Source organism: Somniosus microcephalus, chromosome 24 (genome assembly GCF_052327205.1).
Source record: "Somniosus microcephalus isolate GS21.2 chromosome 24, FLI_Smic_1.0, whole genome shotgun sequence".
NCBI lineage: Eukaryota > Metazoa > Chordata > Chondrichthyes > Squaliformes > Somniosidae > Somniosus > Somniosus microcephalus.
The window spans coordinates 49,414,967-49,429,057 of NC_141010.1; positions in this window are offsets into that span (position 1 = coordinate 49,414,967).

Consider the following 14,091-nt stretch of genomic DNA (forward strand, 5'->3'; position numbering starts at 1 on the left):
TTTTCTGCCTAATTTAATATTATCTAGTCATTGGCTGTAAAGCACTTTTGGTTGTGAAAGGCGTTATATAAATGGAAGTCTTTTTTTCCCCTTTTATTCCCTTGCAATTTACTACGGACTTTTCCCTCTTGATGGCACAGTTAAGACCGAGTACTTTCTGGGTGCCGAAAGGCACCTCTCACATTGCAACGCACTTCACGTTACCACACCAACGTACTGCGCCCAGACAGCAGATAAAACATTCTCTCTTTCACAACAGCCTTTCATTTTACCGTCATCACCACGGCAATTAGGTTAGGTTTACAAAGATTAGGCGGAAAATAAAATGAAAGCCTTTTATGTGTCTTGAAGCCATAAATCTCTGCTGCTGGAACACTGAGGCTCAGCCACCACCAGCTGCAGTAACACAGTGTCACATGGTAAGCTCAAAGTATGGGCCCCTCTCCTGCATTTTAATGATGACGCCAGTCTTGGAAACAGGAAGCCAAACGCTAACCTGATGAATCATACAGAGGTGTATTGCCTTGAGGTAGGTGACAACGCACTCTCATCACCCTGTTACTTATAAGAGCAAGCATCAATTTCAAAGAGCTCTGTGTTAATTAACCTCTTCAGTACAAGAATGGGTTAAATATCTGGTTGTGGGCATAACTAAAGGTTTTTTTTTAAGTAAAGGCTGAACTGATCACACATACTTGATAAGGCACGATGGTACCTGCACTGTTGGATGGAGAAGCAAGATGCCATTTTTGAGGGGAAGCCGGCATTGAACAATGTAGATGTGAGAATGGATAAATATTCTGCTGCTTCACTAAGTATCAGCCGCGGCTCAGATATAGCACTCTCGCCTCCAAGTCAGAAGGTTGTGGGTTCATAGTTCCACACCAGGGCCTTATAGAATCATAGCACAAAAGGAGACCATTCGGCCCATCAAGTCTGCACTGGCTCTTTCGAAGAGCAATCCAGTTAGTCCCACTCCCCCGCTCTTTCCCCATATCCCTGCAATTTTTTTTTCCTTCAAGTATTTATCCAATTCCCTTTTTAAGGCCACTGTTGAATCTGTATCCACCACCCTATCAGGTGGGTCTTTCCTGCTGGCGGGACAGGACATACCCAGGGTTGGTGATGGAGGAGTCTGGGACATTGGCCGAAAGGTATGATTCTGTAAGTATGAGTATTGTCAGGCTCTTGCTTGACTAGTCTGTGGGACAGCTCTCTCAGTTTTGACACAAGTCCCAGATGTTAGTGAGGAGGACTTTGCAGGGTCGACTGGACTGGGTGTGCCATTGTTGTGTCCAAAGCCGGTGCCTAGGTCGATGCCGGGTGGTCCGTCTGGTTTTATTCTATTATTGTTTCTCGTAGCGGTTTTGTAACAACTGAGTGGCTTGCTAGGCCATTTCAGAGGGCAGTTAAGAGTCAACCACATTGCTGTGGGTCTGGAGTCACATATAGGCCAGACCAGGTAAGGACAGCAGATTTCCTTCCCTTAAAAAACTCAATCCAATTAGTCAAACACGATTTACTTTTAACAAATCCATGCTGACTCTCCTTTATTAGTCCATGCTTGTCCAAGTGGCTGTTAATTTTCTCCCGGATTATTGTTTCTAAAAGCTTCATGTTAAACTGACCGGCCAGTAGTTGCTGGGTTTATCATTCTCCCCTTTTTTGAACAAGGGTGTAACATTTGCAATCCTCCAGTCCTCTGGCACCACCCCTGTATCTAAGGAGGATTGGAAGATTATGGCCAGTACCTCCGCACTTTCTACCCTTACTTCCATCAGCAACCGAGAATGTATCCCATCCGGACTGGGTAACCTATCCACTTTAATTACTGCCAGCCTTTCTAGTACCTCCACTTTATCTATTTTTATCTCATTCTGTATCCCAGCAACCTCCTCATTTACCGTAGCTTTGGCAAAGTCCTCTTCCTTGGTAAACACCGGTGCAAAGTATTCATTTAGTACCTCAGCCATGCCTTCTGCCTCCACCAATGGATCTCCTTTTTTGTCCCTAATCGGCCCCACTGCTCCTCTGACAACCCTTTTACTGTTAATATGCCTATAGAAGACCTTTGGATTCCCTTTTATGTTAACCGCCAATCTACTCTCATACTGTCTCTTTGCCCCTCTTATTTCCTTTTTCACTTCTCTACTTTTTATTCAGCCTGATTCTCCCTTGGATTATCAAGCTGACATCCATCATACGCCCTCTTTTTCTGCTTCGTGCTATTCTCTAACTCCTTCGTCATCAGGGAGTTCTGGCTTTCATTGCCCTCCATTTCCCCCTTGTGAGAATGTACCTAGACTGTACCTGAACCATCTCCTCTTTAAAGGCTGCCCATTGCTCCATTACATTTCTGCCTGCCAGACTTTTACTCCAATTTACCCGGGCCAGATCTCTCCTCAGTTCGCTGAAATTAGCCCTCCTCCAGTTAAGTATTTTTATTCTAGATTGCTTCTTGTCCTTCTCCATAACTAATCTAAACCTCATGATACTAGGATCACTATTCCCGAGATGCTCCTCCACTGTGACATTCTCCAATTGACCCACTTCATTTCCCAGGACCAGATCCAGCAATGCCTCCTTCCTCGTTGGGCGAAAAATATACTGATCAGGAAAGTTCTCCTGAACACACTTCAGAATTTCCTCCCCCTCTCTGCCCTTAACACAATCACTGCCCCATTTAATATTGGGGCAGTTGAAGTCTCCCATTATCACTACTCTATAGTTCTTGCACCTCTCAGTAATTTCCCTGCAAATCTGCTCTTGAACATGTAATCCAGGCTGACACTTCAGTGCAGTACTGTGGGTGCAATGCACCTTGTTGCTGTAAAATAGATAGATCATCCATTGCTTAAGATCATACAGAGTACCATAAAAAAGTTCCATATGGATTCCAGATTTCCATAGATATCCCAGTTGAAATGACAGAATGACACTGTTGCACTTTGTGAAACTGACAAGAAAGCACTGAAACTCCACTAACCTATAGCTGCGACTCATTACTGATGATCCCTTTAAATAACGTCCCTGGGCCGGCTTCCTGTTGCTTCATGCCAGCTCTCCCTATTGCTGTTTCCTCCAGGCACTAAGGTAGGTGGCGACAATCAATTTTGTAAACCAGGCAGCCAGTGAGTGTTGCACACTCACTGACGTCATGATCCACCTGGTGTTGAGGCTCCCGACGATAACTTAGCGGCAGCGCTGCGGGGGGGTGGGATTTGGCTCGCCTCAGTGATACTGCTCTAGTGCCCCGTTATTACCATCTGCTGGTGCTAACGGGAGGCGCTAAGGCACTGAATTTTTCCTTATATCCAGGAATATTTAATATCCAATCCTGCCCTTTTTTGAGCCAGGGCTCTGTTATTGCCACAACATCATATTCCCAAGTGGCTATTTGCGTCTGCAGCTCACCAATGCTTCGTGTGTTTACATACATGCACTGTAAATCTATCTTAGACCTTCTTGTATTTTCTCTTAGTCTGACCCCACCTAATACCATACTATCTCTTACTCTAGTGCTACCTGTATCTCCCACTCTTTTGTGCACCATGTTTCTCCTTTTTAATGCTATATCGTGGTGCCCATCCCCCTGCCAAATTTATTATTTCAATTATAAAAATCTTTTGAGATTACAGTTTTATTTCTGAAATTTTCACTAATATTACTATATACTTAAACTCAAAGAAAGAGCGCCAAAATACAAGTTCAGCCAGGGCACCATTTTCCCTAAGGCAGTGACTGTTGTTATGTAAAACGTGGCAGCCATTTTATGCAAGATCCCAAAAATAGCAATGCAGTGAATGACTAGTTAGTGATTTTTGGTGTTTTAGTTGAGGGAGCAATGTTTCTCAGGGCACCAGGAGAATGTCTTGGCCTTCTTTGAATAGTCCAAACCGAACCTACACACAAGGTCTTATTTTAACATCTCGCCTGAAGGACACAGCACCTCTGACAATGCAGCACTCTCACTACTGTACTGAATACTATCCAGCCTGGATTCCGCGCTAAAGTCCTGGATTGGCACTTGGACACACAACCTGCTGACCCGGAGGTGAGTTTGCTACCAGCTGTGCCTGGCTGATGACTTTGTTCTGTATTTCATTTGGGCATTCCTATCAGTGCTGGAGTTCATAAAATGTGCCGGGAAGACTGAGATCCAACAGACTACATTATTTATTGTCACTGCCTCACCAGACTTTTCAGAAGGGTAATTAATCTCTTGTGACATCTCTAATGATATCTCTGATTGATTATTGTACTGTTCTAGTATTGCTTCATCTTATTTCAGATGCTTCTTCCTGTTCTGTAAACTATTTATAAGTACATCAGTTAATTAAGCTTGGATCTGGGCTCAGGATTTCAGCATGTTGAGTTGATTAAAAATATAGTATTAATGTCGTTATGAATGTCTATTGAAAATTAATTATCCTTTTGAATCTCTGATGAAGCAGCAACAATAAAACCATCTATGTAATGTCCAATATGCAGATGAGTGCAGTTATGGTATTTGTTAGTCCCAAGTTACACGTCCGCTACAAAGGCAGATTTATGTCAAGGTGCAGTTTCCAGGTCGCGGACACAAGCTCTGCTCATGGGAAAGAAACTGTTTAAAGAGAGAGAAATCGGTACTTTTAAAAACAGCAAATCATAACACCAGGCTATTCAACTTAGGCTGGCATCAGAGGCCAGCATGATCTTGTCCTTCCCTAACATCCACAAACATGCACATTCCAGCTGAGGTCACTGGACAGGGTCCAGGAGACGAAATCTGCCCAATTTTAGTACAGGAATCCCTCCCCAACCGCGGGGGATACGTCCCTGAAAACCCCCATGGTTAGTAAAACCGCGGTTGGCAAATTCAGTATAAATGTGTATAAACACAATAAAAAAGAACATAAAAACCATAAAAATCATGTTATTTACCTTATTCCTAAATTAAAAACCGCGGATACGCGAATTTCACTGCCGCGGTTGGCGAAAATTGTCGCAGAATGGAAACCGTGTATACGTGAAATCCGCATACGGCAAAACCGCGGTTTGGGTGGGATTCCTGTATCTCCAATGCCAGATTGCCTGAGATTAACTAACTCAGGGCAGACCAGTGGCTGGGCTTTGCTAGCCTGCGCCACTCAGTAACACATCACATGGTGTAATTACCCTCGGAGGCAATTTTCCAATCAATCTCTAAATGTTTGTGCTAAGGCTGGATTTCAATGGACAGCTGCAGCTTTTGGGTGCCTGTGGTTGGTGCAACTCCAGAACCGAGGCCCTGTCTGCCCTCTCAGGCATATGTAAAAGATCCCACGGCCATTATTTCAAAGAAGGGGAGTTCGCCCCGGTGTCCTGACCAATATTTACTCCTCAACCAACATCACTAAAAAAAACATTATCTGGTCATTATCACATTGCTGTTTGTGGGAGCTTGCTGTGCACAAATTGGCTGCCGCGCTTCCTACATTACAACAGTGACTACACTTCAAAAGTACTTCACTGGCTGTAAAGCGCTTTGGGACGTCCTGAGGTTGTGAAAGGTGTTATATAAATGCAAATCTTCCTTTCTTATATACTTTTAGTAATCAAATGGCCATAATGAAACTCATCTTTTCTACTCATTCCAACTTTGGTAGCATCTTGCACTATTGCCCTTGTTCCTTCACCTATATTTCTTAATTTGAAGATAAACCCTCTCTAATGAGTCGGAGTGGTTGGAGCAGTGACATCAAAATAATCCAGCTGAGGGAGCTGTACCTCATTCAAGTGTTTATCAATAAACCACTGAAGAAATGCAAGACTCGTGTGCATGAAACAGAATGGAAGCATTGAAACTCGAGAGAGATATTGCATGTGAAATGCACCTAGTGCTATCGCTCTAACACACGGCGGAGGTAGCACGTTCTGCTTCGCAACACTAAAGCAGCAAACAACTTGGCTTGTCCCCGTGATCATAATCAGAAGCTTTTGTAAAACGCACCAGGCATTCCGTGTGAGCAGTCTGGAGGGAGGCAATTACCGAGGACTCATCAGATTTATGACTGGATTCATTTGTGCTACTTGGTCCTCCAGGGTCTTCAGGGAAGCCAAAGCATTTTGTTTCTACCCTGAGGTGAATGAAATAGTGTCCCCCCCCCACCTGCCCCCACCACCCTCAAAAAGCATCTTGGCACATTCCCAGAGAAGAATCAAGGAAACATCTGGAGTGGAGACCTGTTGGTATTTTAACAAAAGGTCTACATGGGAAAGGGGGATACAGATCACCGAATAGTACGATAATAAATCTCCATCTGGAATACCTTGGAAGGGGGGGAAAGGCAAATAAATTCTGTGACAGTGGAGTAAGGGGAGACAAAATAATATGCAAACCGCAGATCACCAGGGACCTGTGCTGATGCCAGTAAAATTTCAAATTGGTGATTTCATGTTTTGAGCGGAATTATTGATTATCTTTGCTCAGGGATGAAACACCAATGAACAAGGGGTCTGTGCTAATTGCAATGTCTCTCACACAAAGTCGCACTTGCAGTACAAGAGCTCCCTGACTGCTAAACCCTGGAAATTCTCACCAGGCACACCAGCAGCACCAACAACAACACCACCAACCTTCTCCTCAACCACCTGATGCTGCACAGGACAGGGCATCAGCGCAGGGCTGCACCGTGCCGGAGGCGATACCCCCAACACGGTATACAGGCAGAGGATGAGGTTCCTCAACATGACTGAGCAGCAGTGCCAAAGGAGGCTCAGTCTATCGCGTCAGGTCGTCGCAGACATTTGCAGATTGCTGGAGCAGGACCTGCCGCCCAGAGGACCTGGAGGACACGCCTTACCAGTGGCTGTCAAAGTCACCAGCGTCCTCAGCTTCTTCACCTCCGGCTCCTTCCAGGGATCTGCAGCAGACATTTGCAGCATCTCGCAATCGGCCACCCACAGATGCATCACGCAGGTCACCGATGCACTCTTTGACAAGTCAGCCAATTATATCAACTTTGCCACTGATGAAGCCAGTGTTACTGAGCGGGCGCTTGAGTTTGACGCTCTGGCTGGCTTTCCACGGGTGCAGGGCGTCATCGACTGCACACATGTGGCCATAAGGGCACCCCATCATCACCCAGGAGTCTTTGTCAACCGCAAGGGCTTCCACTCCCTCAATGTGCAGCTGGTCTGCAACCATAGGAAGATCATCATGCATGTGTGTGCCAAATTCCCTGGCAGCTGCCATAACTCTTTTGTCCTGCGCCAGTCCACCCTCCCTCAGCTCTTCGCTCTTCCAAACCGACTTTCAGACTGGCTGCATGGGGACAAAGGATATCCACTGAAGACATGGCTCATGATACCCTTGAGGAGACCAAGTACTGAGGCCGAGGAGAGATATAATGAAAGCCACATTTCCACCAGATGTGTCACAGAGCAGACAATAGGCATGCTGAAAATGCACTTCAGATGCCTTGACAGATCTGGAGGAGCCCTTCAGTACACACCAACCAGGGTCTTCAGAATTGCCGTGATCTGCTGTGCCCTGCACAACATAGCGCAGCAGCGAGGATTAGCGCTGCATGCGGAGCAAGTCTTTGAGCTTACAGCTTCTTCTTCAGAGGAGGAGCAGGAGAAACCTGCAGTCCAGGTCCCACCAGCACCCGAGCACATTGCTGCCTGGGAGGCCAGGGATGGTCTCATCATGGCCAGATTTACTTAACTTCAGGCATTTCACCCGTATGGCTACCACATGCTGCGCCAGGCTCCCAACACCCACAGCAACACCATAAAGCATCCCTACAATGACCAGGCCATTCCTTTCACACTGACCACCATTGCTGGAGGTAACGTTATGTCTGACCATTCACTCCAACTCACCAAGCCACTTCCAAAGTTGCACACAAATTTATCCATGACTGGAAAGTGGTGAACAAATAGTTTTAGGTCTGTGAGCATCTGCCATCTATTCTCCATTAATAGCATGTGCTCCTGTGAGTGGCGCATTAGCTGCTCCATGCAGGTGGCCATCCGATCCATGGAAGAGCCTACAGTCGCCATCGCCTGCGATACAGTGGTGCTCATTTTGGAGATGGACTCCTCCATTCTCTGCATATTTGCAGACATCGCGGTCACAAAACCTGTCAGAGCCCCCTGCACTTCTTGCTGCACCTCCAGGATCGCCCTCTTTCTGGATGGCCCCGAGGCTCAGCATCCCCCTCTCTCTGTCTCCCACCTCCAGCTGCTGTGTGACTCCAGACACTTCCAAGGCAATCTCCTCTGCTGCTGTTAAGGTGGCCAATGATGAAGGGCCACCTTCGGTTCTCTCCCTCTCCCTCTTATTGTGGGCTCTCTTTCCCTGCAAGGAGGGAAAGAGAAGGTTGAGTGAGAGTGATGGAATGAGTGTAAGGAATGGATGGGTTAGATCTTTAGAGGGTGAGTGTGATGGAGTGCGGTGGCAAAGCCAAGTGGCCTTGTGTGTTGTTAGTTGGTATGATTGCATTAGGATGTGGGTGAGTGTGAGGTGTGGTTAGTCAGATGGGGATGTGATAATGTAGATAGAGAGAGAGGGATGGGTGGATGTGAAAGGTATGTTGGTGTGAGTAAGGATGGGCAGGAGTAGGGTTGGGAAGGCAGAGTGATGGGGATGTGATGAGAGGCACAGCAGGATAATGTTGAGTGTGGCTTTGCACTCACCTTTCCTGATCTAATGAGATAATTGAAACGTTTCCTGCACTGCACCCAGGTCCTCCTGACAACATCCCCGCTGTTGGCCTCCTCTGCTATTTGGAGCCAGGCTCTTTTGGTCTGCTGGGGAGGTCTCTTCCACCCATCGGAAGGGAACAGGACCACCCTGCGTGCTCTCACTCCCTCCACAAACATATGGAGGGAGTTTTTTAAAAATTCATTCATGGGATGTGAGCGTCGCTGGCAAGGTCGGCATTTATTGCCCATCCCTAGTTGCCCTTGAGAAGGTGGTGGTGAGCTGCCTTCTTGAACCGCTGCAGTCCGTGTGGTGAAGGTACTCCCACAGTGCTGTTAGGGAGGGAGTTCCAGGATTTTGACCCAGCGACGATGAAGGAACGGTGATATATTTCCAGGTCAGGATGGTGAGTCATCTGCGAACCTGGGTGCATCCCTCTGTCTCTGTGCAGTCATGTTCAAAACTCTTCGTAACCCTCCAATGGTGCAGTGCAGTGCCTGCACTAGATCAACCTTCAAATGCAGTGTGGCCATGGCTCCTTTAAATATCCCGGCTGAAGACGTGTCATCAATGACGCCATCAGACCTGCACCATTTAATAGGGCCGGGCAACGTGCAGGGCGGCCTTGATAGGCGCCATTAACGGAAAGTCGATCTCATGAGCAGGATAGAATGAAGAACGGGGTCGTGACCCGCCACAGCGACCGCCCGCACCCAACCCACCCAGGCGCAGAAAATTCCGGCCTAAGTTGCTGAACCATGTGCTGTAAGGAGAGTGCTGACTGTACATTGTTTAAAAGCACTGAGATGTGCACAAACCAGATAAGACGTGATTTTCGACGGCCATCAAACAAACTATGATAGGGTCGGACTTTACATCAAAGGAAAGGCACTCAATACAAGTGAGGCTCCATCCTGTGGTTTCCACTTGTCTGTTTCACATTCCTTACCATTAGAGGAGGACAGTATCTCCTGCATACTGCCTGTCAGAGACCCATCAGAAGCTACCAAAAAGAACTACAAGGATTTTGGGCTGACTTTTTCTTTGTTTTGAAACAGTTTGAGTAAGTCAAGTGATTTAATACTAAAGCAAAACAGAACATTCTGGAAACAACAGGTCAGCAGGCCAGTTAGTGTATGTGGAGGGAACAGATTGTGGACATTTCAGTTGTGGACCCTTTGCCAGTTCTAACGAAGAGTCTACACCTGAAACCTGAACTCTGTGTAAACTTTAACTCCACTGTTCTCCCCACCAGACGTTGACTGACCTGCTAAGTGTTTCCAGCATTTTCTATCCTTGTTGTATCTTTCTGCTTCTGTATAACTTTTTATTTCTAAATAAATCTGATATTTTTAGCCTGAACGTGACTGTCTGACAGCGCGGTGTCTACCACCTTTAAGAGTAGAACGTGGGGGCTGGGGGTGGGGAGGGGGTAACTTGGAGCAGGTTTCTGCTGGACCGGTAGGGTTAAAATCAACGCCATGGTTTCCAACGCGATGTTCTGTAGTTAAGGAATAATTGCTAGTCCCATGGCGTACTAATATGCTTAAGGCACATTTAAAGGTGCAGATTGCGGCTCACAGGAGGCTGATAATTTAGTCCGTGTGTCACGCCACCAGTTTCTCCTTATTTACTCAATCAAAAGCACTCATAAATTTTGAACACCTCTATTAAAATCCCCTTAATCTTCTCTGCTCGAAGGAGAACAACCCCAGCTTCTGCAGTCTCTCCACATAACTGAAGTCCCTCATCCCTGGCATCATTCTAGTAAATCTCCTCTGCACTGCGGGCACCTACGCACAACTCATGGAATCTTACAGCACAGACGGAGTCCATGTGGCCCATTGTACCTTTGCCAGCTTTAGACACAAAAGGTATGGGGAGAGAGCGGGAATATGGTATTGAGATAGAGGATCAGCCATGATCATATTGCATGGTGGAGCAGGCTCGAAGGGCTGAATGGCCTACTCCTGCTCCTATTTTTCTATGTTTCTATGAAAGAGAAATCTAATTAGTCCCCCTCCTCCCCCGCTCTTTCCCCATAGCCCTGCAATTTTCTCCTTTTTTCAAGTATTTATCGAATACCCTTTTGAACATTACTATTGAATCAGCTTCCACCGCCCTTTCAGGCAGCGCATTCCAGATCACAACAACTCGCTGCGTAAAATAATTTCTCCTCATCTCCCCTCTGGTTCTTTTGCCAATTACCATAAATCTGTGTCCTCTGGTTATCGACCCTCCTGCCAGTGGAAACAGTTTCTCCTTATTTACTCTATCAAACCCCCTCATAATTTTGAACACCTCTATTAAAATACCCTTAACCTTCTCTGCTCTAAGGAGAACAACCCCAGCATCTCTAGTCTATCCACTTAACTGGAGTGCCTCATTCCCTGGCACCATTCTAGTAAATCTCCTCTGCACCCTCTCCAAGCCTTTGACATACTTCCTAAAGCGTGGTGCCCAGAATTGGACACAATACTCTAGCTGAGGCCTCACCAATGATTTATAAAGGTTTAGCATAACTTCCTTGCTGAATAAAGTGAGGGCAGCCCATTTGCACAACTATCTGGGCACTTTTGTAGTGTGAGGTGGAAGGGTGAATGGCAAAGGGGGCACGGGGAACGCTGAGGAAAGGGAGCAAGACTTGCAGGGTGGTGAGTTGTAGGGGGGGTTAGGATTTTTTGTTTTAAATTTCAGTGGCGGCCTGCCACATTTCAGATGAACAATTATGTGACAGGAGCATTTTGTGGAGGCACTCCAGCAGAGTTACGGGGCTGTGCATGGAACTCGGGGGCCTGACAGCCCTAGCACCCACCCTTTGCACTCACCGCCTGCGTTGGGACATGTTTAGGGTCGCCAACTCTGGTTGGATGTATTCCTGGACTTTCAACACATGACCTCCCACCTCCAACAGCCCCGCCCCCACTCTCCCGTCATTGGTCGCCCGACACGCCCAGCCTTGCGGCACTCCGCCTTCCCACGCCCCAACTGGAAAGTAAACAGATGCTTTATTACCTGTTTGGATGATTCTTGACCATCAATCCTTTTTTTCACATCTCCAATAGCATTCAACGAAATTAGGAAAAAAAAAATCACACAATTTGTTTTGACGCCTCTATGATTTTTCTCCCGGGTGTTGCTCGCTGCAGTGTCCCAGAGATTAATCTTCAATTCCTGGAGACTCCAGGGCATTCCTGGAGATTTGGTAACCCTCGGCCGGCTGTGTCCCCTCAGGTGGGTTGTAGGCCTCAGGCCTCAAGCCTTCGCCTGACTCCCCAGGGAGCGGCCAGCCAACACCCACCATTGTTCCCTCCATCCCATGGAAACAGAGCTTTTTGTTGGGAAATAAAGAAAAGAGCCGGAACCCTAACACACATTTCAGAATTATCTATTTCTTTCTCACTGTATCCTGCCACGGGCACAGTTCTGTTCACTATAAGTAATTGAACCATTCTAATGAGATTGGTACTTGTATAATTAACTAATACCTACATCCCTCACTTGGCATTCAAGTCTGGTTTTAATCTTCTGCTGCAGAAAGTTGTGACATACACGAGCTTGATATATTTCTACTTAATCCTTTATTTTTTTTGGTGCGAAGAAATTTATGCACACTGACTTTCTCAGGCTATCTCTGGGGCTGTCCACCATATCATTTTTCATCATTAGTGTCATCTCTTTTGTCTGAACCTGACTCCTGAATATTCATGAGCTCAAAGCTCTATAGACCAGTGCGGGAGGGAGTGTCTCTTTAAGTGCCGTGTGCTGTTTTTTCACTGTTGGAACGCTCAGCCTCCCCCTTGGTGATGGACATCAATGATCCCCACCCCCCCCCCAATTATAAATAACCTTTTCATCGGATTGACAGGTCTTTTACAAAAAAAAGGGGAGAGAAAAATTGAGTCTCAAATTTACGTGGGATGGTACGCTCCATTGTTCAACCATACTCGTACAGCATTTCAAGAGAGCGGGCGGATTGCAGACTGGAGCAGCCAGTGCATTAAGGGCCTTCCCAAAACTGCTCAGTTCCTAAAAATAAGTTTGCGTTTCTAGAACACACCTTATATTGTTTGCACAGAGGAAAGTGCTGTATTTGAATCAGATTTTACCCATTCATTCACGTTGCTCTGCAGGAATTTCAAGTCTGTTTTTTCCCCTCTCTTTTGTTCAGAAAAATTGTAACAGGAAGAGAAGAAGTCTCGCGGCAAAGATAATGCTGCGTTTCAGTGATGGCTGGCTTCATCTCAGATAGGTGCTATGTGGCTGGAGTATTGCTGAGGTGCTCCCGCTGTGTTATGTGGCTGTGCAGATAACTCAAAGGGCCTGATAAGCCTTTCACACAGCTTGCGCGCAGGCTCCCAGCTCCCTTTTGTGCTCACCGCCAGCTGTGGGGCAAGCTGAGTGCCTCAGACCTCAGGCCTCCGTGTCTGAGTTTCCTGGAAGCAGCCACCCAGAGCCTGCCGTTGTATTCTCCATCCCCTGGGCACGAGCGGAAGATGTTGGGATACCTTAAAGGGATGGCGGTGGGGGTATGACACGGTGGCAGGTTAGATGACCCATCAAAGGCCATTCCTTTCATAAACACCATGCACAAATCACCCGATCATGGCTTCTCTTCAGTTTATTTTAATCTCACAAAAGGGAGGTAAACAACTGTTAGGATAATATTTGGCTTAGGGGATATAAAGGGGTGGGCCTCAATATCTGACCGGTATAATATGTCTGAAAGGTGCCATTCAGTCTTGTTAGGCTGGAAAACAAATGCAAAGCACCATGGGATACTTGGCTATATTAACCCTTTTAAACTAACATAAATAAATTTAGCTGACCAAAGACATTCTGAAGTGTTGCTTGTAATTACAACTTGGTAGTAACTGTTTAGAAAGAGCCTGTTCTTGGACGAGATAAGAATACAAAGGCACGATTAAGGAGTAGCAGCAAATGAGGCCTTGACGAGTAGTCAGCCAGCTGCATAATTCAATGTGGCTTTGTATTCATCTAGCCTCTGTCTCTGCTGGAAAATACTTTCCCATACCGATAACAAGAGTAAGAGATAGCTCATGAATATGAAGCCTCTACAGTTGACAAGCTTTTTACTGACATATCCAGAGGGTACTCAAGTTCAAAGGACAGGCCTAATAGTTGATTGATTAATCATGTAAACCAATGAAGCATTAATATTCTCATGTATACACCCCCATTAGTAATAAGTGGGTGTTGTCTAATAAACTAAGCTGTATTGTCACTTTTTCCCCTTGAGAACGATGTCTCTAGCTAAGGGTAGCTGAGATAGTTCTCCCGTGTGCACTCGTAATAAAACTATTGGTCTGGGTAACACCTGAGTCTGTTAGTTCTATTTTACCTTCCAGATTTTCCTCGCTTACAACAACCAAAGGGGAAACCGCCAAGAGAAAATA